This window comes from Coptis chinensis, chromosome 6, assembly GCF_015680905.1.
Source record: "Coptis chinensis isolate HL-2020 chromosome 6, ASM1568090v1, whole genome shotgun sequence".
Lineage (NCBI taxonomy): Eukaryota > Viridiplantae > Streptophyta > Magnoliopsida > Ranunculales > Ranunculaceae > Coptis > Coptis chinensis.
In genome coordinates, this window is record NC_141461.1 from 59,865,899 (window position 1) to 59,892,562 (window position 26,664).

Below are 26,664 nucleotides of genomic sequence, written 5' to 3' on the forward strand. Positions count from 1 at the left end.
CAGCATATGATTGACAAAAGTATATGTTGTACCAACAATTTTCTCTTAATGGTCAGAACCCGGGACAAGTTTGAATGGCAATTCTTACGAAAGAACCTAGCTTACTTCCTCGTAGACATTTTCTCTTGATCTACTAGAATTCCTTCCTTTGAAACTTGGTGACCCAACACTATCCCTTCCTTTACCATGAAGTGGCACTTTTCCCGCCGTAACTAAGTTGGTATCGCGAACGTTTAAGGGCTAAGGAGAGATGGTGCGACAATCCTCAAAAGGACATGTGAATGTGGTCTTCTCTTGGTCCTCGGGGTGAATATGGATCTGAAAATATCCCGAGTAACTATCAAGAAAGCGAGAGTAAGCTTGTCCAAATAATCTTTCTAACATCCGATCGATGAAAGGCAATGGAAAATGATCTTTCCTCGATACGCTTATTCAACTTCCTCGAATCGATGTAAACTCTCCATCCGGTCGGATCATCTCGGTTGGAATCAACTCATTGTTCTCATTCTCGATTACTGTGGTTCCGGACTTTTTCAGCACAACTTGAACTGGACTAACCCATTGACTATCAGAAATAGGGTAGATAATGCTGGCATCAAGGAGTTTGACATCCTCTTCTTAAACTACTTCCTTCATCTTCGGATTAAGCATCCTTTGTGGTTGCTTAGAAGTCTTGGAATCTTCTTCCAAATGAATCCAATGTTGAACTATCATAGGGTTGATCTCCTTGATATCATCAATTGTCCAACCTATGGCTGACTTGTATTCCTTTAAAAGTGCTACTAACCTGGATTCCTGCTCCTCAGTCAAATCTGATGCAATGACTACTGGGTAGGTTCCCAAATCTCCCAAGAAAACATACTTGAGTGTAGACGGCAAAGGTTTCAATTCTAGCTTAGGCAGCTCCTTTCTAAGCTCTTTAGATGGTCCATCAGGCATAGGCGATTCAAACTTTTCTCTGAACTTGCTATCATCCATGACAGGTGATGAATCTGAAATCGCATTGATTGCCTCGACATTAAGTTCCTCATAATCTGAGTCTATCTGACCTTTCAACAACTCATCAGCAGGATATGAATGAGTCAGATAATCCTGTGCTAACGCTTCAATCATGCATATCTCGTTCACAGAACACACCTCCTGTGGTTGTTGTAGTGTATGAAAATATTGGTTTCGACTCTCATATTACCAAAGGATAACGTCATATTACCGTTTCGACAGTTGATGAGTGCATTTGCAGTGGCTAAAAATGGTCTGCCTAGAATTATTGGTATCTGCCTACCAGATGTAGGTGTTGTGTCGAATACTATGAAATCAATCGGATAATAGAAATCTTTGATCTTGACTATGACGTCTTCAATGATTCCTTTAGGTATCTTTACTGATCTATCTGCAAACTGTAAAGTAACATCAATCGGTTTTAGATCCTTCAAGCCTAACTTCTCATAGATGAAATATGGTAGAAGATTCACACTGGCACCCAAATCTAATAAAGCTTGCTCCTCCAAAGAATCTCCAATTCTACATGTAACAGTTGGACTTCCAGGATCTTTCAGTTTCACAACCGATAGATTCTGTAGGTACGATGAACATCTTTGAGCGAGAAAAGCTTCTTTCGGAATGTTGGTATTCTTCTTTACAAGATCTTTCAAGAACTTGGCATACGAGGGAACTTGCTTGATGGTGGTCAGAAATGGGATATTAATATGCAAATTCTGAAATACATCGCAAATCTCTTTGTACTGGTTATCCTTCCTGGTATTCACTAGTTTTGAAGGAAACGGTGCTGGCAGATTCTTCAATATCAGTTCTCTTCTTTCGGCTTTGGTTGGCTGGGTAATAGATAATGGAGTGACAAGTGGAGTTACTCGTGATGGCTTCTTCTTACTTACGTCCACAGTAGTTCCTTCAACTTCTCTCTCAACAGTTACTTCAGCAGGTGGCACAACACTATATATATCTGGAATGTTAGAACTGGGTGGGATGGTAGGGACATAAGTTACCTTAGGCTCCGCAGAATCTTTTCCTGGTTCATAGACAATCTTGTTATCAACTTTCTTACCTAACCTCAGAGTGATGACAGAATTAACTTGGGCATTCAACTGAGTAATCTCCAGGTTATCCACCTGCAGGACACCTCTTCCTTTTGGATTTGGCTCCGGCTGGCTTGGTAATGCTCCTTTCGATCTTTTCCGTCAAGGCGGCAGCGATTTGCCCTATCTGGCCTTGAATAACACTAAATTTACTCTCCAACTTCTGGGTTCTTTGATTTGTTTGTTTCAGCTCATTGACAATGGTGGTGATAGCTTCTTCCAGATGTGGGATAACTGCTTTGCTCGACTGAGGCGTAGGGGCAATGTATCCACTCATAAGATCTGATACTAACTCTCTATTTGTGTTGGTTTAGTATTGCTGGTTCTGGTGTGACTATTGATTTCTGTATGGTTGCTGGCAGTTTTGGAACTGATACTGGTTATTCTGGAACTGATTTGACTGATTTTGGAATCCTGGAGGAAAATTCCTCTAATTTATATTTTGTAGCTTCCAATAATTTTGTCCCTGATTGAACTGCCTATTTCTTCGAAAAGAGTTGATACTACATGCCTCTACATTAGTATCCAAATAGTATGAACACTCTTCAGTGGTGTGGCCTTCATCAGAACATAGCTCACAAATGGCATAACAAGGCTTGGTTGGCTGAGGTTTAGCTTGGAAATTGTTTGCTTTTGGAGGATTCATAGAGAACTGATCAAACTTCTTGTTCAGAGTTTCAAGTCCTGTTGATAGGCTTGCCATAATTTATATCATCGCTTGATTTGGGTCTTCTTGAATTTGGTTACCAAATTGCTTCGGCACCCCCTCCACTCTAGCTACACCCTCGTTGCTAGTACTCTATTGTTGAGTGTCTTCAGCTAAATTCTCAAGAAAGTTGTAGGCTTCCTCTCCATACATTGATGTAAACTTACCTTGATGCATTGACTATATCATCTGCTTGTTCATAGTAGAAAGTCCTCGAAAGAAAAAATGAGCCAGTGTGCTCTTACCATAACCATGATGTGGACATGAGACTAGCAGATTATTAAATTTCTCCCAGCTTTGATGATATTCTTCAATCACATTCTCTTTGAAATTGTTGATGGCTTGCTGCATGGCATCTGTCTTCTGGGGTGGGTAGAACTTGTTCATAAACTTTGTTCTCAACTTCTCCCAGTTGTTGATTGAATTGATCAGCTGTATAGTTAACCATTCCGATGCTTTACCTTCGAGTGAGAGTGGAAAAAGAATTAACTTGATACTTTCATCCCTGATATTCTGGTTCTTGAAAGCTCTGAGGACTTATAGAAATTTGTTCATGTGAACATAAGGTTGAACATTGTCTGAACCATTGAACTTTGGAAGCATAGAGATTACTGATGCTCTAAGTTCAAACTAGTTAGCTTCTATCTCTGGAAAAACAATACTGCTTGGTGGGTCTCCAATGATTGGTGAATAGAAATCACTCAGCTTTTTCCTCTGTTGTGCTTGCATGGGTGGGATAGCTTCAGGATTATTGGTGTCCACAACACCTCTATCATTGCGTGCGGCCATTATATCAATCTTGTCTAGTATTCTTATGAGTCGGTTGTTAAACCTTATCCACTGTTGTGTTCTTACCAGACGATGATATGGACGACGGGGAATATACTAGAAAATGATATGCGAAAATAACGAAAAACTATCCTACTATGCTTGAATAGTATGCAATTATTCTAAGTTATACTAAAATGTAAAACAACTTTCCTTCAACTGGGTTGGGCTTTGCAGCTAGTATCTCGCCCGTTGTCTAAAGCTGTCTCTTCTAGGGTTATGGTGAATCACTTGGATTGCTCAAGTACCACTGCCCATAGACAATAGTCTGTTTGTCAAGATTCAGACAAGAAACACTAGAGTTTGATGTTTCATTATGTTGGCTTACAAGTTCAATTGTTGAAAAGGTCCTAAATGCAATTATACTAGAAAACAATAAAACTAAACTACGATATAGCTATACTAAGAATGAAATAAAAAGAATGAATATTCGACTAACCTGGATGGTAGATCTTGTCTTCGAGATGTCCTTCAAGCTTCTTTCTTTCTTAAAAGGATGGATGATGCGGCTAAAATTACCTCAAGATCCAAAATTCTAATCTTGAAAGAAAACGTTAAACATAAACAACTTAAAACGGCAGCAGCGCCATTTGACAATACCTCATTTTTTGTGTATGTAGATGGTATATGGATGATGTAGATAGATGATGGTCGTTGAACAAAAATAGAAGCGTATCAAAACCTAATTATCCCTCAATAAGTAAAGGATGAGTAGGGTATCGTTCCACTTTTAAGTGTATATTATGTGAAGAACAGGACTGAAAAGGGGGTTTGAGGGATTAAAAACTATTATTATATATTTTAGATTATAATGCTAAACTAAACTAAACTAAACTAAACTAAACTATTGAGAATTTGTAAGGAAGAGAATTCAAGAGATTATAATCCACCAATACTTTTGATTCAATGACCTTTTGCTTCATGGTTATTCTCACAAGTAGACTACAATTAGGCAATCGAGCGAGTGCCGATGCCCTCTTGGACGAAACATCGTTAACCATTTCTACTTAAGGTTGTTTCTATGTTTATGCCATTAATATCTTCTTTCCTTTTATGTAAGCTCGGGCAACCATTCTATGTATTACCAAGAGCAACATCAAGGAGTACTTCCTAATAGGGCGGCCATTCAATGAATCACCACTTAAGGTAAACACAAAGAATACTTCCCCTAGGCAGCCACTCCCTGAGCTACCCCTTCTAAGGCAACACAAAGAATACTTCCCTAACTCTAAAGAATCATACTACTAGAAGAAAAGTAAAGAACACTAGCATGATATTAATATTGCAAAACATAAACCCTATTCTATTCTTCCATCCCCTGGTGTGGGCAATGGAACTAATAACTAAAAACATAAAGAACTAACCTAATTGAAGAACACCATGAACCAGAAGAATCATTAAACCTTAAGCACTGGCTTCATCTCCTCCCTTGAAGGAGAAGATTAGCCTTCCATAGAGAAGGAAGAACAAGAAGAAGAGTCGAAGAACATAAGACTAGAAAGACTAATTTATTAAGACTCAGCTAGTTAAAACCGATCTTTTATTATTAATCTCTCTCTGCCTCAAGCTCTGGAGACAAGAATATAAGTGAATTGGCAAATTACATGAGGCACTTAGGTCCTCTATTTATAGAGGTTACAATGAGCTCTAAAAGCATTCCAAACCGTCATTTGTTTCCTAATACAAATAGACTTCTTTTAGAGTCCAACTTCGTCTCCAAAACTGAGAAGAAATTGGCTACAGTGTCGATCCATGCGTCTGGACACACTATTCATGCGTCTCAGACGCAATCAATGCGTCTGGATGCTTGATCCATGCGTCCCAGACGCATAAGCCTATTTTCTCTCTTCTGCTCTATCCTTCTATCCTCTTTTTCGGGCTTTGGTCCAAGTAACGAATCCTTTGGCCTTGGGCTTCGAAATAGGCTTTAAAATAGGTCCAAGTCGCATATTTAATAGCTCCAATTCCTTGGCCTTCTCTATGATTGTCCACGGGCCTCCCATGTGATCCTTAATGCTCCGAATTGCTCCGTTTTACCCCTTTTTCTCTCATATTCTACAAAACTCTCTTTTTCACCTGTAGAATCTTAAAACATAACTTACAAACACTATTAGTCTACTAAGATGGCTAAACAAGAGGCATAATCGAGGGTTAAATAGCACTTTTTGAGCACTTATCACTGAGTTTGACAGTTTAGTTTTTGAAGAAAAAGACGTGGCTGTTTACACCAAAAGCCTCAATTTTCTCTTGTACAAACTTAAAGAAGACAACCGAATGCAAAGAGAAAGGCGTTGTGTGGCGACCAAGCAGCTTCAACAACCCATTAATGGTGGTTTAATAGAAAAGAAACAATCGAATCTTTAGACCAGCGTAAATTGTTGGAGCCAAAATTTGAGCTTACTATTTTATTTTTGGCGAGATCGATAGACGTTGGATTGGATGTAAGCACAATGCTACAAACTTAAAGAGATGTATAGGATGCTTCAAAGGGCAGACACAACCAAATTGGTTCTAGTGGCAGCAAGGACTTTGTGGAAGTGGGTGCTTAAGTTTACATGTGGATGAGATAGTAAGTTTATACTAATAGAAACAAGTGGGTAAAGAAGTTATACTAATAGAAACAACAAAGGAATTCAGCAAGTATGTTAGAAAGTCAGGCTTCCGAATTTCCTTTATCTCAGTTCCGGATGAGTATGGGATTCACCTATTCCGGATGTGGTTTGCAACTTCGCATGTGCTGATTTCTAAAGTCAAGTCCGGGTGAATTAATAAGAGCTAATACATGTTCTTATTTGAGAAAGTCTAATTCCTGAGCTTGACATGTGCTGCTTTAATAAGTCCGGATGGATTAGTTTGACATGTGCTGCTTTGAGTGATTTCTCAACTCCAGGTCATGGTGAGGCATTGGTACAGGTCCGGGTTATTATTAGATCATTATCATTATTAGGCAAGCCATTTTCGGGTCATTATAACACTTGGCAAGTTTGGGTCATTGGTACAGGTTCGGATTCCATTCTTAATCTTAAGTCCGGGTCTTGTTCTTAATCTCAAGTCCGGGTCTTGTGCGGCATGTGCTTATTTGATCTAGTTTAGGTTATAAGGTATGAGAGATTCGGATCAATATAATTTGTGAGGCATGATAGGTCCAGGTTATGATAAGGCTCGGTCTGGATCTTCTCAAGTCCGGGTCATATAATAAGACATGTCCGGACCAGGAAAAAATTTAGTTCCTACACCTTGACACTCGTGATCTATTTATCCAAGTCCGGGTCACGGTGATTTGGAAAAGTCTTGATATGTTCACATCTGGGTTATTATAAGACAACTTCGGGTTATGGTTGTGGCTTGTACAGATAACACAATTCTTTGAGTTGAAATAATGCGAGATTTTGGGCATAAATTCCAAGGAGAAAATCATGGTATATTGCTCAGTAATTTTTATGTGGTTTTACGCAACGTGAACAAACACTTTTTATCCTTTTTCCTTAAAGGTTTGAGTTACAACCCGTGAAGAAAAAGGGGGCATCTATGTGTACATATTTTAGCAAATAAATATGTGACATGTGGAAGCATCTTCTTAACGCTCAGGTATGGTCTTAGTGTGGATAGGAAGTACTAGAACACACTTTAAGTCCAGGTCTTGACTAACTCACCTCCTACGTTCGGGAGTGAAATAAGAAGAGGAGGTTTCGAACTGGTTGGAGTAGTAGGCTCGGAGAACTGGAGGTTCGGAACCGGTTAGAGTAGTAGGCTCGGAAAACTGGAGGTTCGGATCCGGTTAGAGTAGTAGGCTCGAAAAATTGGAGGTTCGGATCTAGTTCGAGTTGTAGGCTCGGAGAACCAACTCGTGACTAGGAACACCAAATCTGGAACTACTAAGTTTGGAACTCCAACTCCCAATCCGAACCTGAACATGTTTCCTTGTTGTTAGGCGGTTCGTTTGATTTTTCTTTTTTCTACAATCATGAATAATGTTGCACTGTCAATGACGACTGCAACATGGATATTGCACTCTCAACTCCTACAGCAACATGAATGTTGCATTATCAATTACAACTGCAACATGAATATTGCCTTGTCAATGATGGCTGCAACATAAATGTTGCATTGTCAATGATGGCTGCAACATGAATCATTTCATAGTCACAGACTATGAAATTCCACTATAACAAATGAAAAATAAAACAAACCGACTAGCGAATAATCTCAAATGAGTATCAACATTCAATAAAAGTATACAATGAGTTTCAATTTCTTATTAACAAATGTCAGAAGACCAAACTTAAAAATCTTAATTAAGATAACAAAAAAAATATGGTTTACCGAGAACATCAAAACAGATCACAGACTAACGAATCACACCGGTTCTTTCAATTCTTTTCTTCTTAGGTCTACCAGGATCAATATTCGGACTACACGGATAAACCACAGGAGAATCAAGCATTCGTCTTAGCATAAAACCATTTGGAAGTGGCTTGATAGAATGTGAATAACATTACCTAAACACAATCACCGTATATCCTTCAATAATATAGCCATAATATTGCCTAAACGCGATCATCGTATATCCTTCATCACCCTTACTACCTGTGTGTACATATTTTAGCAAATAAATATGTGACATGTAGCAGCATCTTCTTAATGCTCGGGGGTATGGTCTTAGTGTGGGTAGGAAGTACCAGAACACACTTTAAGTCCAGGTCCTGACTAACTCACCTCTTAGGTTCGGGAGTGAAATAAGAAGAGGAGGTTCTGAACTGGTTGGAGTAGTAGGCTCGGGGAACTGGATGTTCGGAACCTGTTAGAGTAGTAGGCTCAGAAAATTGGAGGTTTGGATCCGGTTAGAGTAGTAGGCTCGGAAAACTGGAGTTTCGGATCTAGTTCGAGTTGTAGGCTCGGAGAACCAACTCCTGACTAGGAACACCAAATCTGGAACTACTTAGTTTGGAACTCCAACTCCCAATCCGAACCTGAACATGTTTCCTTGTTGTTCAAGTCAATAAATGAGACTTATTGACTTGGGAAACATGAGCTTCTAGAAGAGTCTGGATAAGACTTAACAAGAGATTGTTTTCTAGTTAAACACTAATTACTTAATTCACAAGTAATTATAGGAAACCTAATCTATTCTTATAAATAGAATAGTTGAACTACATTTTGAGTTTGATTCCTATTCACAGGATACATAGGCAGTCATTAAAGAACGTGGTTCAACTCATCATCTTCTACATCTCTTCTTCTTCTTTATCTAATACTTCTCATTGTTCTTTGATCATCAACAAAATATTTGTGTTTCTAGATTAGGAAAAATCATCATACATTACCAATACAACCGATAACATGTATGCAAGAGAAATTACCGATACGCCAATAGTTACAAGTACATGTTCTATTCACCTCCTAAACTTTGAAAAGCTATACTACCACGTAAGTCATTGCTGATAAAAATATTCCAAGTCTGAATGAATAACGTTGCTATGAACTAGAAATTGATTTTCATTGGATCTAACCACATTTAAAGTTCTTGCAGCTTCAACCTTGCTAGCCAAAATTATCTCCATTTTTGGACATAAAATGGAATTCCATTTCATAGACTCCTCCAATCTGTTCCAACTCATTTCCATGATTCCAAAAAGCATAGGAGTAATAGGTAGAAAACGCTCCTTAGTGATCCATGCATTGAAACATTCAGCTAGTGTCGAGCATACCTCACTGTATCTAGCACTGCGGAAGTATGCATTTGCCTAATTTTCCAATCTAATATCTGTCACAAATACAGAAAAATAATTACCACAAAATCAAAAACAACAACAACAAATTCAAAATTTCAACAACATTATTACCTTATTCAAAAGCCGCCAATGTCGAACAATCTCTGGACACAGCTACAATATGAACTCTACCAATTTGTACATCAACAACACTCATCTCCTCAATACAACAACCCTTTTTCTCTTTCTCCCCTTCGATAACACCCTTAGTTCTCGCCACATAAAATCCTAGAAAATTGCAATTCAATTAAAAAGATAAAACCCTAATTCACAATAAATAAAAAGTTTTACCTTGAGAATGAGCGAGAAATAGAGCTGGAGGGTTTTTTGATACTGCTATTGGATGTGTTGGTGGGTTTTGAAGATCGAAAGTGAAAGGTTGAGGTTTTAAAGGAATGGAATGACCAATTTTTTTGAAAAACAAGTCTTCTAATTCTTTGAAGTCTCATTCTTTTACTTCTTCGTCTAATTGGATGACACTCTTTTCTTCTTCTTCTTTCGTTTTTGTCATTGGAATTTAAGTTTAATATGTTCAATTTTTGGATTTTAAAGAAATGAATAAGAAATACCGTAAAAGGGTATATACGGTATTTTGAAAAAACAAATAAAGTACAGTTGGTTTTTTCTTGCGACTTACCGAAAATGAAACCTTTATTTCGCACTTTTAAAAACCGGGTGGGTTTTAGACGTAATTGCTAATAAAGACTGGAATTAGGGTTTTGAACCTAATTTTATGTTTTTCTAATTGGATATCTGATTTTACTTAAAAATCGCTCTGGAATAGAATATCAAATAAGATATGTATCATGTGGTTCATGCAGTTTGGAGCTGGTTCCTTTCAAGTTTCACCTGATTTTATCAGCTTGTCTTTGAACCTGATTGCTAGTACTATACATTAACTTTATCGATCATGGTCTATGGATAATAATTAATAATAATAATAAAAGGAAACTAAAGTCAATTATCATAGCATAATCAAGTGAAGTCACTTACTCATCAACAAAAAGTACACATCATCTTCTGATTTTGTGGGGGGAAATATTGTTAAACTTTTGGAGGCTCTAGGTAGAGCAAGAAGCTTCTTATTAAATTTGTTCAATTCCTTGGTATTGATGAAAGAGGCTGTCGTGACGATGAGGTTCTCCAAGACCACTGCAATCTTCAGTACATATTCAATAATTTTGAGTTCAATTTCGCCGCATCCACAGTTCTTCTTGAGCTCGACAGATTTAATTAAGGTGGTATAACATGCAGTGAGATGAAAACACTTCTCCCTAGTCCCAAGAACAATAAAGTTAACCACCCATTTTGAATACAACTTGCAAGGTGAACTAGTAGTTGTAGCAAAACAAAATATAAAAATTCGTGATTAAGATATCGTCAGGTATAACTAACTGTAAAGTGTAAACCATAACAAAAATGAAATTCAGGATAAATAAAAGAATATAAAATCATCTGCTTGGTCAGTACCTGATGTACATTCAATACTAGAGACTCTACATTCGGAGTTAGTTTTATCAAGTTCGGTAGAGCGTGCAAACAAGAACAGTTGGCCCATCGATCTGCTTAGCTTCAAATGCCTTACGTTAGGTAATATTACCTCCTGATCCAACATATCTTGGAACTATAAAGCAGTCTTTACAGGAATCTTAGAAACAAAGTAGAATAGTCAAACTTACGATCCAAACAAATGAAACCTTGACATTCTTTGTTTAACAAAATACGTAGCCTATACAAAGTTCTCCAACAATAAAAGCTGCATTGCAAAGAAACCAAACAGACAGAAGAAAAAAAGTAAAAATTAGAAAAACTAACCCAATCATGGGATAGTTCAAGAGTTGTTGAATTACTGAGACTTTTTAGAATTGAGTTCACCATAATCGGATCATGCCACCCGTGTAGGTCAATCTTAGCACTAACTAGAGACCTAAGATTCTCTAGAGAATAATCCATGAAATGACAACCATTGAGCTGGAGTGATATAAGACTAGGAGCATGTAACTTGATGTTACAAGAAACACCGAAGGAAGCATGATTATTTCTCATTACCAACTTCTTAAGTTGAGGAGTACTTACGTTGATACTAGAGAGATGACTGTACTCAAAATCTACCATTTCCAAGTCTTCTCAAAACGGAAAATCGAACACTACTTCCCTCTTGTAATTACCTTGTGGAAGTTTAACAAATTCCAATTTCAAAGTTCTGAGTTTTTAAGCCGAACACTTACTGTTGGGGAGTTGGAAGTTCCGACCCCACATGATAACGTGATCTCAATTTTAAGGTTGAGATAGATGATGAAAACATAAAGCCAGAGATTTCTTTGCAATTATCTGGAATGACATCAAGGACGACATGCTGAACATTTTGTCTTGATGCGACTCTCAACCATCTGTTTTATGCGAGCTACATCACAAAAGTACACACCAGAGAGATGGAATTTGTTTATATTGGAACGATCACTATCACAGACATTCAGAACTTTGTCTACAAAATTCCCGAACGTTATTTTGTTTCGATCATGAGATGTACAATTTTTTCGTTTCCTTGTAGTCCAGAGATCATAACTGAAGCTCAGATTTGAAACAGAAATCCACAGATACCTCCATCTTTTTGAAATAAGGTTAAGTAGTATTACCTACAGTACAAAATATTCGGATATATCGCGATATTTGGGGATATCTATCTAGATTTCAGAGAAAGATATATAAATATCATGATATGTTCAGAGATATATAGGACTGCACATATCGGTGATATTTCAATGATATTTGTGATATTTGGAGATATTTGATGATATTTTGTATATATAACAATTTTATTTAATATTTACCATTATATTTCAAATCTTTATATATATATAATAGCAGTCCTTTTTCTTGGTCTGTGAGGGTGTCCACGTCGGCAAATTTTAAGTACCCTTTTTACTCACGAGAAATCAGGAGAAAATCAGGAGAGGGAAAAAGTTCAATTATACAACGAGTCCCCCACAAATAAGAGTCTAAACCCCACGAGTCTCCGAAAACCTTCTTTCTCCGCCTCTGAATTCACGTAGAAAAGCTCCAACGAGCACTAGAAACTTATGATCTTTTCGATGATATTATTCTACTTTCAGACGGACAGATCGTCTACCAAGGTCCTCGGGAGAACGTGCTCGAGTTCTTTGAAGCCAAGGGTTTTAGTTGTCCTGAAAGAAAGAGGTTGCAGACTTCTTGCAAGAAGTAAGATTTCCTAACTCAACCAATTACATTCTATTCCTATCATTTGAATTATAAATTTTGTACGCATTTTAAGTTGTCAATTATGTCAAATTAACTAAGTAGAATGTTAAGATCTGACCTGTAATTTCTTCTCATACAGGTAACATCAAGAAAAGATCGACCAAAGATCTTGGGCCAATAAAGACGAACCCTATTCCTATGTTTCACCCGAGTGAATTCGCAGATGCATTCCAGTCGTTCCATGTTGGCCGCAAGCAAGGGCAAGAACTCAAAGACCCCTTTTGACAAGAGAAAGAGCCACCCTGGCCGCCGCCCGATAACTTCCGAAAGTATGGTGTCAACAAAAAGAGCTTTTGAAAGCTTGCTTTTCAAGGGAATGGTTCTTTGATGAAGAGGAATTCCTCTGTATATATCTTCAAAATGATGCAAGTGAGTACCTAAAATTTGTAATGCATCATTAGCTTATATCGACGCGTTCTAAATCGACAAAGAAATTTAACTAAATTAAGTCCAAATTGTTCGAGTTAGCGGCCGGTGAAATTATTGTTGTTTAGCAAACTCTTTCAACACAATGAAGACATGAAATATGAACAAGCTCAAAACAGAGATACGCAGAGACATAACAACTACACAATTACCATATTTTTTCTAATCCACGGAAGACTCATTTAAGTTTGTCAAATGTAACTCAATTACTCTTTTTTGAAAGACTTTTAAGTCAAAATCTGTGATTTCAAGTCCAAAATAAAGTTACCACCGACACAAAAATCAAAGTTGGACGCAAAGATAACCTGTTCTGTAGATGAAACAAGTCCAATTCACTCAGAAGATGGCATGGGTGGCTTTAAGCTCCAAGGATGTACTAACCCCTTGGAGCAACTTGGCTTATACATGAAAGAGGAGGAAGAATGTGAGCCCAATAGTTTTCGTGGACCCTTTAACGGATGTAGAGGAAGGAGAGATTGATTAGTTGAGGTCCTCCAATCGCCAATGGCGCTTAGGAAAAAGATTTTCGAAAAACTGGTTTGGTACTTCCATATTTCGGCAAAGACATGCTTTCCCTCGCCAGCTTGAAATTGTCGGACTATTGCGAATCCTAACGCCGGAGAAAAGTTTATTTATCATAATTGCCGTCGGTCGGATTGGAATGGCTATTGGCTTTGACCGACAGAGTGGAGTGCTTACCGGAAGAAATATAACCCTTTTTTTTCTTTTACCAATTGTTTGCTTTGAAATATTTATTTCTACATTCTATACGGGATCTCTATTTGTGGAAGGAAAAAGTTGGACGATAGGCACTATGCATGCTCAAGATGTGGACTGTTAGAGGAAAGTAATGTAAAGATGGGCGTCTTTGTGAGCCCATTTTAATACCTCAGTAGTTATAAGGAAGTAGAAGTGAGTTACTTGGAAGTTCCAATATAATTCATTGTTCTAACAACCATTAGAACATACCTCGATCGGCTCGACCCTCACGAAGTTCAAATTTTCTGAACAAGAAACTATATTATTAAATGTTCAAATTCTAACATATCGCATGTTCTTTTCTGATTTCAGCTCATTGTTGTCGCTTTCATCGCAAATGACTATCTTCCTACGCATCGAGATGAAACATAACACAATAATGAGATGGAGGAAATTATATGGGTACCATTTTTTTGCAATTGTCACCGTTATGCTTAATGCCTTTAGTGATTTCCTTGAGTTGGAGCTGGACAATTGTTTTATAAGTTACAAGGCTTGGATCTTTTATTTATCTTAAGTGATTGTAAATCATCAAAACTCATATCTATTTTTTGCTGATTTGTGTGCTTCATATTGGTCTTTTTAACTACAAATAAGAACTACACGTAGTTTTCATTATCTATTACCCAGTGAACTTTCCTCCAGTTTTGTTTTTCTGATAAAACCGACAACAACTAGAACATGAGCAAGATGGCCATGTACAGTGGCAGCACTTTGGGTTCCACTTAAAACAAGAGCAAGATAGACAAGTACAGTGGCAGCACGCTCGAGTATGCTTAGAGTAAGAGCAGGATAGCTGCAAAAAACCCTTTAGCATAGCTCACTTTATATCAAGTTTAATCACAATACTATGCAAGCGGGGGAATCGAATCAACCCGAACTTATAATAGGCGTAGTGGGGGTGTAAACAATTTGGTTTTTTTTACGAACAAGGAAAAGTCTACAGGGGACAGTTGGAAGTCCATTATATATAGCCCTTGAGGTATTTATTAGCTGGGGGCTACAACCAAGTCTGGCGATGTCCGGAGTCTTTGGGGTTATTCTTTACATTCTTCTCGATTGGGATGCCACCATTTTGGGGAAAACTAAGTTGAGGATTTTTCGATTCTATCAGGGCTGCCAATTTGCAGTTTCCATCTAATCACATATCTGCATCCGCCAAGGACTTGATCACTGGAATGCTCTGTACTGATCCCACCCAACGTCTCACTGCTTCAAAAGTTCTAGGTATGTCATGTCCTAACTGCCTATTACGATGTAGTATCTATTATAGTGGATTCATATCTTAGATTCTGAAATTCTACTTTGGATTCCAAGAGAATTGAACTTGCTTACCTGTATTTAGTTTTTCACCTCTTGCACGAAGTATTCAAATGAATATCTATCTTGGACTATAGTGAATTAGTGATTGTTTGATTGACCTTCATTTTGGTATCTTCTCTCATATGTGTTAGGCCGATTGGTCCTTTATTTAGTCATTTTTAATCAATACTAAAAAATATACTTTTTTATATATATATATATATATATATATATATATATATATATATATATATATAATAGCATCCCTTTTGCTGCGCTATGAGGGTGTCCACGTCAGCAAATTTTAAGTACCCTATTTTACTCACGAGAAATCAGGAGAGGGATTACGAAAAAAATGGAGAAAAAAACTAAGATAGATGTCTCCCACTTAGAATGGAAACCCACCTAAAAACCCACATTTTCCCCAAAAAAAAAAAAAACCCGACTAAAAATGAAAAACAACCCTTGAGATTCTCTCATGGTACATAGTCATGAGCAATCAGGAGAAAAAAAGAGAGGAAACAATGAATTGACAGATAAAAAAAAAAGAGAAACAACATCTAATAGAGAATCTTTTTTTTTTTTTTAAGAATTCACGGCAAACAAAACACTCTAAAACCCACCGCACCTCTTTCCAAAACCCAAACAACACTTCATCTTCCCATCCCATCACATTTCATCCCCGTGACTGTTGATAAGTGTAACATTTCTGATGTGGGACTCCTGTGCATGATATTCAAGGTCTTCACTTATGAGAGAAAAAATCCTCCTGTTCAAGAAAAGTCGTCACTTGGTAGAAAGGTAGGCCTCTCATAACACATCTAGATTGATTTTAATTATTAGTTATGTTTGAAGCTTAGGGCATTGGTATTTCTTCGAAGAAAAACTAGTTAATTGGAGAATTTTGTGTTTTGAAGAACAAACATCCAACTCCAAAGAACTGATTCAATTATACTGGAATTAACTCTTTCGTTTGTTACCACATACAAATAAAAACACGCATTTTGTGGGCTACGGAGTATTCAAATGAATTTTTGATCCCTATATCGCATTTTTACTACAAAAACAAAGCAGTCAAGTATCGATTCTGATTTTACCTAAAGAAAATGTATGTTTGGTTTTGATAGACTTCCAATATCAAGTATATATCCTCATTAATTCAATTTAATAGATACAAATCTAACATGAAATTTTTTAGTTCGACCATTGTTGATTGGCTCTTTTTGCCCAATTATTTTATGAGCCTTTTAAAGTTACCGATTACAAACCGGCAATCTTCCATCCTGAACTATGAGCTGCTAGCAAGACTTAAGGATTTGAACTGTGGTAAACGTTACTTCACTTGGTTCTTTTTTTCCTGATACGCCTGGTGTATTTTTCCTTCTTTACCAAAATAATGGTAGAGGTTGGATGTCCAAGTGTTTGACCGAGGATGCAAAGAGATACATAGATGATTTCCTTTCAAATGTTGAAGACACAGACCTTATATTGCATTATGCGGAAAGTGAAGCTGCTGAGTGCTCTACAAGATCTACTTCTCTTCCTATTGAAATGGATGGTGTTGTTTTGCCATGGTTGCAGTTGAAGACACAAATCTTTCTCTATTGTGCAAGAGTAAGGAGGAAGTTTCACGGATTCCAGAAGATATTTCATATGGTTCACTTCAGGTAATTATTTTTCCAAACAACTGTTATTATTTTTCCAGAGGATTTTTTGTTTGTATTGGCTTGGAACCAATTATGGGGATATATGAAAAACAATTCTTTACTCATGTTGAGCTGCCAAAATGATATTGGTACTGTGTTTGTCTTTCAAGGTAACGAATCTCTAATTTTAATTTTTTTTTTTTGCTATTATTAAATTTGTAGATAAATTGATGGACGGTAACATAAAAGGCTATGTGATTTATGGGGAGAGAAAGTGGGAGAAACTTCTTTATCTAGAGTCCATCACTGTTCTGGAAAAAATAATTTGACACTTTTTCAATACTTAATTTGTGTGTGTTTTTTTTTAATAAGTAAATTAGGTATACTATTTGTTTTAGAATGGATTAGCCATCAGGTAATTTTGTGTAGTCGATTGGGAATCTTTTGAAGTAACCAACTTAATATACAATTGCATATTAATTAATTGATCTCGGAGGACTCCTCTTAGTTGCATATTACACACCCCCTTAATTGTGCTACCTTATATATTTTTTTCTCTTTATTTGTTAAGAAGTTCATTTAATAGTGCTACCTTAATGTTTTTCTCATTTGCCATGTTCTTAGCATATATATAGTTTTTCTCAAATGATTGTTCTACCCAATTTACTTTGTTTTTTGTTTGCAAATTAATCAAGATAAAATTATTTATTTATTTTTCTTATTAATCTTTATTTATATGCTTTTACTTAATACAAGTATTACGTACTCGGACGTGATTTCTAATTTAGTATAGACTATAGAGCATCGAGGGACACATAAATATATGGTTTAGAGTGTTCCATGAGCACTTTAAGTATTGTGCTAATTGTTATTGATTGTAGAGTTAAGGCAGGGTCACTCATTTTGAGTTAATGAAGTGCCAACCCACACCCACACTATGTACATACTTACGTAGTATGCATTACAAATGCCGAGTAGCTTGGAATTTTTTTAAGAAGTGCATGCTATGTCTGTAACAGAGTCAGGCATTTCAAGTATATATCATAGCAGTCCCCTTTTAAGCTCTCTTAGGGTGTCCACGTCAGATTTTTACTCACAAAAAATTAAGAGAGAAAAAAACAGGAATATTACTAACTCCTTTTGAGCCTCGAGTAAAAAAAAAAAAAAAAAAAAAAAAAAAAAAAAAAAAAAACTTTCGGTTAAACCCCACTCCGGAACTCTTTCAATCTTCACCGGTTACTTTGCACTTCAAAGTGTTGTTAAATCCCACACTTTGGCCACTGCATCAACGAATCACTCACCTAGAGAAGTCATTAATTTCTCTCTTCAACCTCATTAGACTCTAGGGGTTTGGTGAGGAATTTTTCAGGGGAGATTTTCTGCTCTTTTGCAGTTTTTATTGATTGCTTGAGAAACCTACACTAAAAAGGTTTGTTTACTTACTAAGGAAAAATATTTACTTAACTCAGAGTAATGACGAAAAGAAGGTGGGTTATTAACTTCTTCAGTAGTCATGATGGTGAAGACAAAAAAATAGAGTTAAAAAAAAAAGTGTTGGAGAGTAGGGGAGTTGGGTTGCTGGAGGAGAAAGGGTGTCGATTTCACTTGGTGGAGAAGAAGAAGTCAGATCTAATTTTGGGTTGGTTTAACTGTAAACTTCATGATATCTTCGCCCAAAGAACTAGACTTTGATCCATCTACTTCTAGCTTCAATGTGACAAAGGCACAAGGTGACTCTCCCCACTGCTCATCTGGTCTTGCCACCACTGATGCTTCAAACACAAGGAGGGTGTTGATACAGAAAGCTCTCTACCTCCAAGCTACTGATATTTTCACCCCCGAATATAATGATGTCCTTGGACCTATCCTTAATCTCTATATAGCCATTAGGGTGTTTCACCGAAGATCACCGAAATGAAACCGTCCCACCAAAAAAATTATATAATAGCAAATTTTTCAAGCTCTCTCGAGACTATCCACGCCTATGTGCATAATTTTGTGTTGGATTTGGTATTTCTCCCCCCACTCGATCTTTTATGTACTTAGACAAAAATATCCCCTTGGCTTCCCATTTTGCCCCTCAATCACTTCATAATAACAAATAAGCGGGTTGTGAAGATAATCACGTAAGCTATGGATGCATTTGCTTAGCTTATATATATGACAAATAGTATTAGGAGTAATGGTATTGGGGATATTAGTTGTGCATTGTTTATATCAATACTACTAAGTCAAGTGATAGATATCTAAGTTTTGGTATATCAATTGGTGGAACACTTCATTATACACAATCGATTTTAACATAGTGACTTTTGAAGGCGTGTTCATTAATCAAGAAAATAACTATTTTTGCCTCTATCTGAAACCTCCGATTACCTTCATAATTGGTTATGTAGCGGGTTATTCTAACATAACAACATCAACAAAACATGCAAGCTATTATGGACGAAGAATACAATGAAATACAACTTGATAATAACTACTCTGAAATTGTTAAGCGTTTCACCCAATATATTACAATTGGTTTAGAAATTTCTCATGGGGGCGTAATTCCACATATTACTATATCAGTTTTTTTGTAACGATATAGTTATATATCAGTTCTTGAATGGAATCATATTGTGTCATTGTGAGTAGTATGCGTTGGGTGCTACAGTGGAAGCTCACCAAATTCTTTTAACAAAACTTACCATGCATCTTCACTTCCTTTTCGCAGGTACATATGATGAACGATGCAAATATTTTGGAGGCAATTCAACTTATCAATGTGGATGCAACAAGGCATCATGTGTTGGATTCATTGCACCCTTTCTTTACCTTGAATTGGAGTGTGAGTTTAGTTTAAGAGCATTAATGTCAGTCACCACAGGTACATATAAAATTTATCCCGTGGAATTACTTATGCTATTACTTTGAACTAGCATGTGGGTTATGGATAAGAGTATGATACATCAATACCACCTGTTTCCTTTCAGCACTAGAAATGCTAGATATAACCAAATAAAATTTATGGGCTCAAAGTTAGCATCCATTATGACACTTAATGCTGCCCTCTTCTTATTGTTCACGTCCCGTTATTTGTTGCTACTAAACGTCAATGTTTACCTTTCTATGCTATGATGCAGCCACAATGTTATATGTGATGCAGTTGATAGCGAGTCTGAAACTGCTACCTTTGAAGCTAAAGTCGAGTAGACCACATTCTTGCATCATTACAACGTAAGGTAAGTTGATTTTTCTTAATTACCTGTTTTCTCAACTTTGCTCCAGTTTGTAAATCAATAGTCATTGTTGTACCATAAAAAAAAAGATTAAAAGAAGAGAATTGCTAGCGTCCTGACCTACTACGTGACAAAATAAATTACCATTGACATTTTACACAAGTTTCTATTTTTCAATAAGAAAAAACAAATAAATCAGTGAGTTGACTCACTTATATTCTTCCAAACCAAATAACAGTTAGTTAGAACCCAATCTAGCCACCATTGTTCCAAACACCACCAACGACTTTCCAACACTGGCGAATGGTACAGATTTGATTTTCATAAAGTAGTGATTGCAAAGGTGCCATCCAAGACACAAATAACTTTGTCGATTGTCAGATCCGGTAATGGGTTTACACACCTTTTCCAAATTCTTTTAAATTTCAAAAAAAAAAAAAAAAAAAATGTTTGAGATTGTATAACCTTCAAACCCAATCTTAAGTGAAGAAAAACAAAGTGGAAAAAACAATTATTTATGGGATTCAAAGTTGTTGGGTTAAAACAAAAGTGTTCAAATGTTTATTTTGTTTGAGTTTAATTAATTATGCAAGAGACTTCATTTTAACATAAACATATATTTACTTGAAAGTTGTTGTTTATACAATGGATTTTCATTGAATTATTATTTCTTTGTGGATAGTGAGCATTTATTTTTCCGATGAACTTCTGGTGAGCAGTTTAAGAAGAGTGTATTAAGTTTATTTTTTAATTTTGAATCAAGTAACTGGTCAAGTCATTTTCCTTTTACTTAATTTTGTCTCATAGTAGGTCACTTAATTTAATACTTATATCTAAGAAAAAGAAAATATAGAGACGACCCGAGTAGTATATTTGACATGATAAAGTGTCCAACTGTAGTATATTACTATATTTAAATGATCTAGTATTCACAAGAGAAACACCTAATATTCTACACAGTTTCTGAATTAGTTTGTTGTTTCTAAATCAGTTTGCAGTGGTAGTGAGTATGTTTTTTGCATTTGATGCATTTGATTTTTTTTTTCACTTGAATCCAAGCCGCAAAGATATTGCAAACCGTATCTGAGACACAAAAATACATAAAAGCAAACCCTTTATTTCTAGCTTGGCAATTGAAGAAAATCTAGGCACCATAATCTATAGTAGAATATGCTTATACAGTAGGCAAGTTATGCTTAATCATGTATTATTAGTCTTCTTTTGTTCTTTCAAATTATTAAGAAATTTAACATTTGTTAGTAGATAATAGTGATCTCTATGATGTAGGTCATTCAGGGGATCCGCTATGGATTTGGCTATGGAAATTGTGGTCACTGTAATGAGCAAATGGTCATTTGAGTGTGCTGGATTTCAAAATGTTTAGATTGTCACCTTTTCTGCTAAGTGTATCAAGTAGTGCAGCATTCCAGCCAAGAGATCGAGAAAATCTAATATGCAAGCAGGCAACTCCAAGTACTAATTATCTAGGTACACTGTTTTTATCTCAAATTTCTGTTACCATGTACCTTTCACACTGATCTTATTTCCTTTTTCTCATGGTTCTTCTATAACTTGAAATTATTGAAAGATTATGTAATAGCTAACACCAGATGAGTAGTCATTAGCCTATAACATGGATATGATATTTAGAAGGACTTCATCTGTAGAGGGGTCATAGTCTCACGGTGAGGATGTTTATATTGGATAGTACCAAAGGGGATTTTTTTAAGCGTTATTTCAGCGTCTTATGTTATTGGATCTCCTAATTAATTATAGGATCATACTTAGAGAAGAAGTCACCGTTCGAAGCTTTTTGACAATTCTTCTAGGAAATAAAACTGCTTCTACTTGGTTTATTGGAAAGATTGTTGGTAGTGACCCTGATGACTAAACCTTTGTGTACTACGCTAATTATGGTGGTCATAGAGTGTTTGGTTAGTATTAAAATAAAATCTTTGATAAAACAGGTGGAAAAGAATAGGTGAATGGTCTTGACCAAGTAAAATGAATTGACTTGGATCCAGTTTTCCTACTCCTTTACGGCTGCTGATTTCCTATTTTAGTCGCGCTGAGCCGTTCCATTTTCAAACTTGAAACTACTAACTAAACGATTAAATGGTGTAAACCAATTTTAATTGTTTTAAATTATTGTTTTCCTAATATAATAAAAGAAAAAATGGTGTAAATATGACTTCTCTATGGGTTTGGATTTAATTTGTAGAAGGGGTTATTTCTTACTATGCAGGTTGGGAATTTGTTGTAACGAAATACCGGAAAGCTTGGAAATATTTTTATTAGAAGATGATGTCACATGAGGTAGAAGAGTAAGGACACAAGTTAATACTGATCATGAAACTATATCAAATAGATTAAAAGCATCAAAATTTTAAACTGACAATATGCAACAATGCACATGATCTGCTAAGGTGCTCAAAAAAAGGTACAAAGAGTATGAGACTTTCTTTAAGACCTCTATTTAAGCATAGTCTAAGTATAAAATGCAATTATAGAGTAGCTACATCTTTCCTACCTTTTTTTTATTCTAGCATCCACTACAATATGATTCCTCTTATTGGTGACCAAGCTTAATTACTTAAATATATATTTGAGTCAACTTCATTATTGTTCATTGTTATATACTAAAAGAAAAAACGCCTCACAACTTTCCAAATGGCGGACAGGGGCATGCGTCCAATGAACCCTTCCGAAGATCGTTTAAACCAAAAGAACCTTACTTTTGTTCGAGTCCAGATCGAGATGGGTTGAACCTTCAACCTCCCCACTGGAGTTCAGGTGCTACTTCAACTTCTTGCCGGTTTTTGTTGTCCGCTTATGATTTTTCTTGCATGGGCTAATCCATCTTAATATGTACAGTAATTATCTTTTTCTTCATAGTTGTGCACGGCATTGCGCCTATTTCTACTTATGTATTACTCATTGCAAGTTATTCCTTTGTCTCTATGAGAAGGTGTTACTGCATTTGAACCCATGAGAGGAAGAATTCAATGAGGCGAATATAAAGGTGAATAAGATTGTTTTTTGTCTTTGTTTCACTTATTCTAAATATTCAATTTCTTATTCTCTTCAATATTTATTACGTTTTGTACTAACTCTCTTTAACGGTGTTAAAACAGGCAATTACCTACTTCAAGATTAAGTTTCCTCAAGGAATCAGATTTACAAATATGACGCCTGACATTGGATGTGTGATTAGGGTCTTCTTATGGGGTTTATGGGAAAGTTATGATCGTATATAATGTTGTGTACTCTATTGAGGGCATACTTTGGCGGTTGCTCTTACAATGTGACCCCTTTTTGGTACCGTCCTCACTTTTGAAACCAGGAAAGACTATTTATGTGTTCTCTTTCTCATATTTTTTGTATTTCATTTGGTTGTATTGATGTCTTTCTATGTTTAAGTCTATTTAGATTATGACGTCATTTTGGCATCTCGAATTACTATTGGACACATTTGTGCAGCTATGATGCCGGATTCAATGAATGCAAATTGTCTTTGCAGCCTTCTGAAAAATAGTGGAGATATTCTTTCCAGATTTCCCACTTATAATGATTTTCGTTTTTGGTGCTTATAGTTAGTGTCGAAGGAATGTCGAGTTTATCTATGGTTCAATGGAAAATATAATTTGATCCTCACTAAATATGTATTTTGCAGTTGTTTATTTGATTTAACGTACGTATGTGCTAATTAATGTAGCAACTCCCGGTCACAAATTTGTGCATTTTTACACAAATAATGCGTTTTTCAACGAAAAAGGTCTTGACAACTAAAATAATTGAAAGGCCCAAACCAATTTGAAAACCCAATACACCTTAATAATATAATTGCATTTTCTTTTAAAATGGTTGGGTACTTCAATCAGCTGATCATCAACTATATACGTAGCAAGCCAAAAGAATTACGTTCATTAGATATGTGTGTTACGTTCTAATGGTACTAATAAGAATTACATTGAGTAGATGGTCTTAAAATACTAAACCATGAAGAGGAGTTCTTGAGTTCTTTGGCAAATGGGACATTGGAACAATCTTGATGGATTAAGGTACTACACAGTACACATATCAGTGCTCATGTTCTTGAATATACCTGCAACATCGTAGTTAAAGTCATTACTATCTACTCTCTTTCAGAAGTTCTTACAATTGCCCATGTCTTTTTTGAGACAATTATTGAATTAACCTCAAAGAATAACTAACAGAAAATCGAAAACTAGATGAAAATACATTGAACTAACTTCAAAGAAAAATTAACGGAAAATAAGAAATTAGACGCAAATGCATTGAACTAACTTCAAAAAATAATTAACGAGAAATCGACAACTGGATGCAAAAGCATTGAACTAACCTCAAAGAATAATTAACGGGAAATGAGAAACTCGATGCAACTATATTGAACTAATTTTAAAGAATAATTAACGAAAAATCGGAAACTCGCAATGCAAATGCATTGAACTAACCTCAACGAGAAATTGGAAACTTGATGTGAATGCATCAAACTAACCTCAAAGAATAACTAACAGAAAATCAAAAACTAGATGAAAATACATTGAACTAACTTCAAAGAAAAATTAACGGAAAATAAGAAATTAGACGAAAAATGCATTGAACTAACTTCAAAAAAATAATTAACGGAAATCGACAAAAACCGGATCTTGAGAAGCATTGAACTAACCTTAAAGAATAATTAACGGAAATGAGAAACTTCGATGCAACTATATTGAACTAATTTCAAAGAATAATTAACTAAAAATCGAAACTCACAATGCAAATGCATTGAACTAACCTCAACGAAAATTGGAAACTTGATGTGAATGCATCAAACTAACCTCAAAAAAATAATTAACGAAAAATTGAAAACTGGATGTAACTACATACACATTGAACGGGAAATTTTGGATGCAACTGCATAGAACAAACTTCAAAGAATAATTAATAGAAAATAAGAAAATAAATGCAAATGCTTCAAACGAACTAACCTCAAAAAATAATTAACGAAAAATCGGAAATTAGATGTAACTACATTGAACAAACTTCAAAGAATAATTAACTGAAAATCGGAAATTGGATGTAACTACATTGAACTAACTTCAAAGAATAATTAACGAGAAATTAGAAACTTGATGCAAATCATTGAATTAACATTGAATAATAATTAACGGCAAATTCTTGATACAACTACATATAACTAACCTCAAAGAATAATTAACGGAAAATTAGAAACTAGATGTAACTATATTGAACTATAACTTCAAAGAATACTTAATGGCAAAATTGGAAACTGGATGTAATTACATTGAACTAACATTAAAAAATAATTAATGAGAAATCGGAAAATGAATGCAAATGCATCGAACTAATATAAAATAATAGTTAACGGGATTTCTAAATAGGATACAAATGCAACAAACTAATCTCCAAGAAAAATTAACGGGAAATCGAAAACTGAATGCAACAACATCGAACTAACCTCAAAAAATAATTAACAAGAAATCGAAAACTCAAAGCAAGTGCTCAAGGAATAATTAATTAACGGGAAATCGGCAACTGGGTTGTTTCTTTTTATGGGTTTTCACATTGCAAAAAAATTGAATGAGTGATCACTATAATATAACAGCACCCGTTTGTAGGACGGGTTTGAAAACTAGTAAATATAAATAATGTATCATGATATATCAAAAAATATCTACAATATTCACGATATTTGTCGATATTTGGGATATATCTATGATATTTACATGTGAAACAATGTCAAATATCTCCAAAGAGGGGGATATACCCACGATACATATCCAGAAATTGAATATCGATAAATACTCATATCCTAATATTTTGTACCATGGTATTACCCCCACTAGATGAGCAAATTAAGATTTTCCCCCCACTAGATGGGAAATTAGGGTCTCCCCCCCTCCCCAAACACACCTTCAACTTGGTTTGACGGTTAACTTTTAGATCAAATAATTGGAAATGACACAATTGCCCCCACCTAATTAAAATTGAACATTTTCTTTTTGAAAACAATGAAGGCATTTGTCATTTTCAGTTGTTTGACTTAAAAGTTAACAGTCAATCCAAGTTTACCATGTGTGTAGGGGGGAGACCCTAATTTCCCATCTAGTGGGGGGAAATCCTAATTGGCTCATCTAGTGGGGGTAATACTATTTAACCCTTGAAATAAAGGTTGTGTTCATTACTTCAACCATGTCCAGATCAAAAGAGAGGATATGATGATGATGAAGTAATTCATCTGGAAGAGCATTGATTCCATCTATTGCATTGCTTTTTTTTCATCTTCTTTAGCTTGCCGGATGATTCTTTCATTGGTATTAATTAAAGCAGGACATGAAACTATTTTACTTTTACTATTTTTAAAGATAAAACTAGGGTTACGAGTTTCCTCACAAGTTCAAATATGGTATAACATTACGTTCAACACTTCAGCAGCATGGTAGCATATAAGGAAATTCTTTGTTGCCCATATTCCAAGTTCCCTACAGGGTTTTTAAGACTGTAAGCCCAATCCCCAACTATTGGACTCAATATACCGGGGCTTACTGGGCTTAACATTAAGGCTTCGAACCCGCCAGGCCGAAGAGATCTCGTGGTCTGCTCCTT

At 35.7% G+C, this 26,664-nt stretch overlaps 3 long non-coding RNA genes across 5 annotated transcripts; 2 read left to right on the top strand and 1 right to left on the bottom strand.

The window, feature by feature from the left end:
* Positions 1 to 8,934: 8,934 nt before the first annotated feature.
* On the bottom strand, positions 8,935 to 12,017 carry LOC147493781 (uncharacterized). Its single transcript, XR_015198907.1, has 4 exons — positions 10,869 to 12,017; positions 10,392 to 10,672; positions 9,471 to 9,626; positions 8,935 to 9,391 (listed from the first exon to the last, which is right to left on the bottom strand). It is a non-coding gene; the product is annotated as an uncharacterized LOC147493781 (long non-coding RNA).
* A 4,579-nt stretch (positions 12,018 to 16,596) lies between these two features.
* LOC147493782 (uncharacterized) lies at positions 16,597 to 20,035 on the top strand. 3 transcript variants are annotated; one of them, XR_015197365.1, is made up of 3 exons: positions 16,597 to 16,831; positions 19,527 to 19,679; positions 19,936 to 20,035. It is a non-coding gene; the product is annotated as an uncharacterized LOC147493782 (long non-coding RNA). The 3 variants fall into 3 exon arrangements; XR_015197366.1 differs by having other exon boundaries at positions 19,959 to 20,035; XR_015197364.1 differs by having other exon boundaries at positions 19,527 to 19,640; positions 19,959 to 20,035.
* Positions 20,036 to 21,322: 1,287 nt separating this feature from the next.
* LOC147493783 (uncharacterized) lies at positions 21,323 to 23,433 on the top strand. The gene is made up of 3 exons (XR_015200174.1): positions 21,323 to 21,519; positions 23,000 to 23,053; positions 23,166 to 23,433. It is a non-coding gene; the product is annotated as an uncharacterized LOC147493783 (long non-coding RNA).
* The last annotated feature ends 3,231 nt before the right edge of the window (positions 23,434 to 26,664 follow it).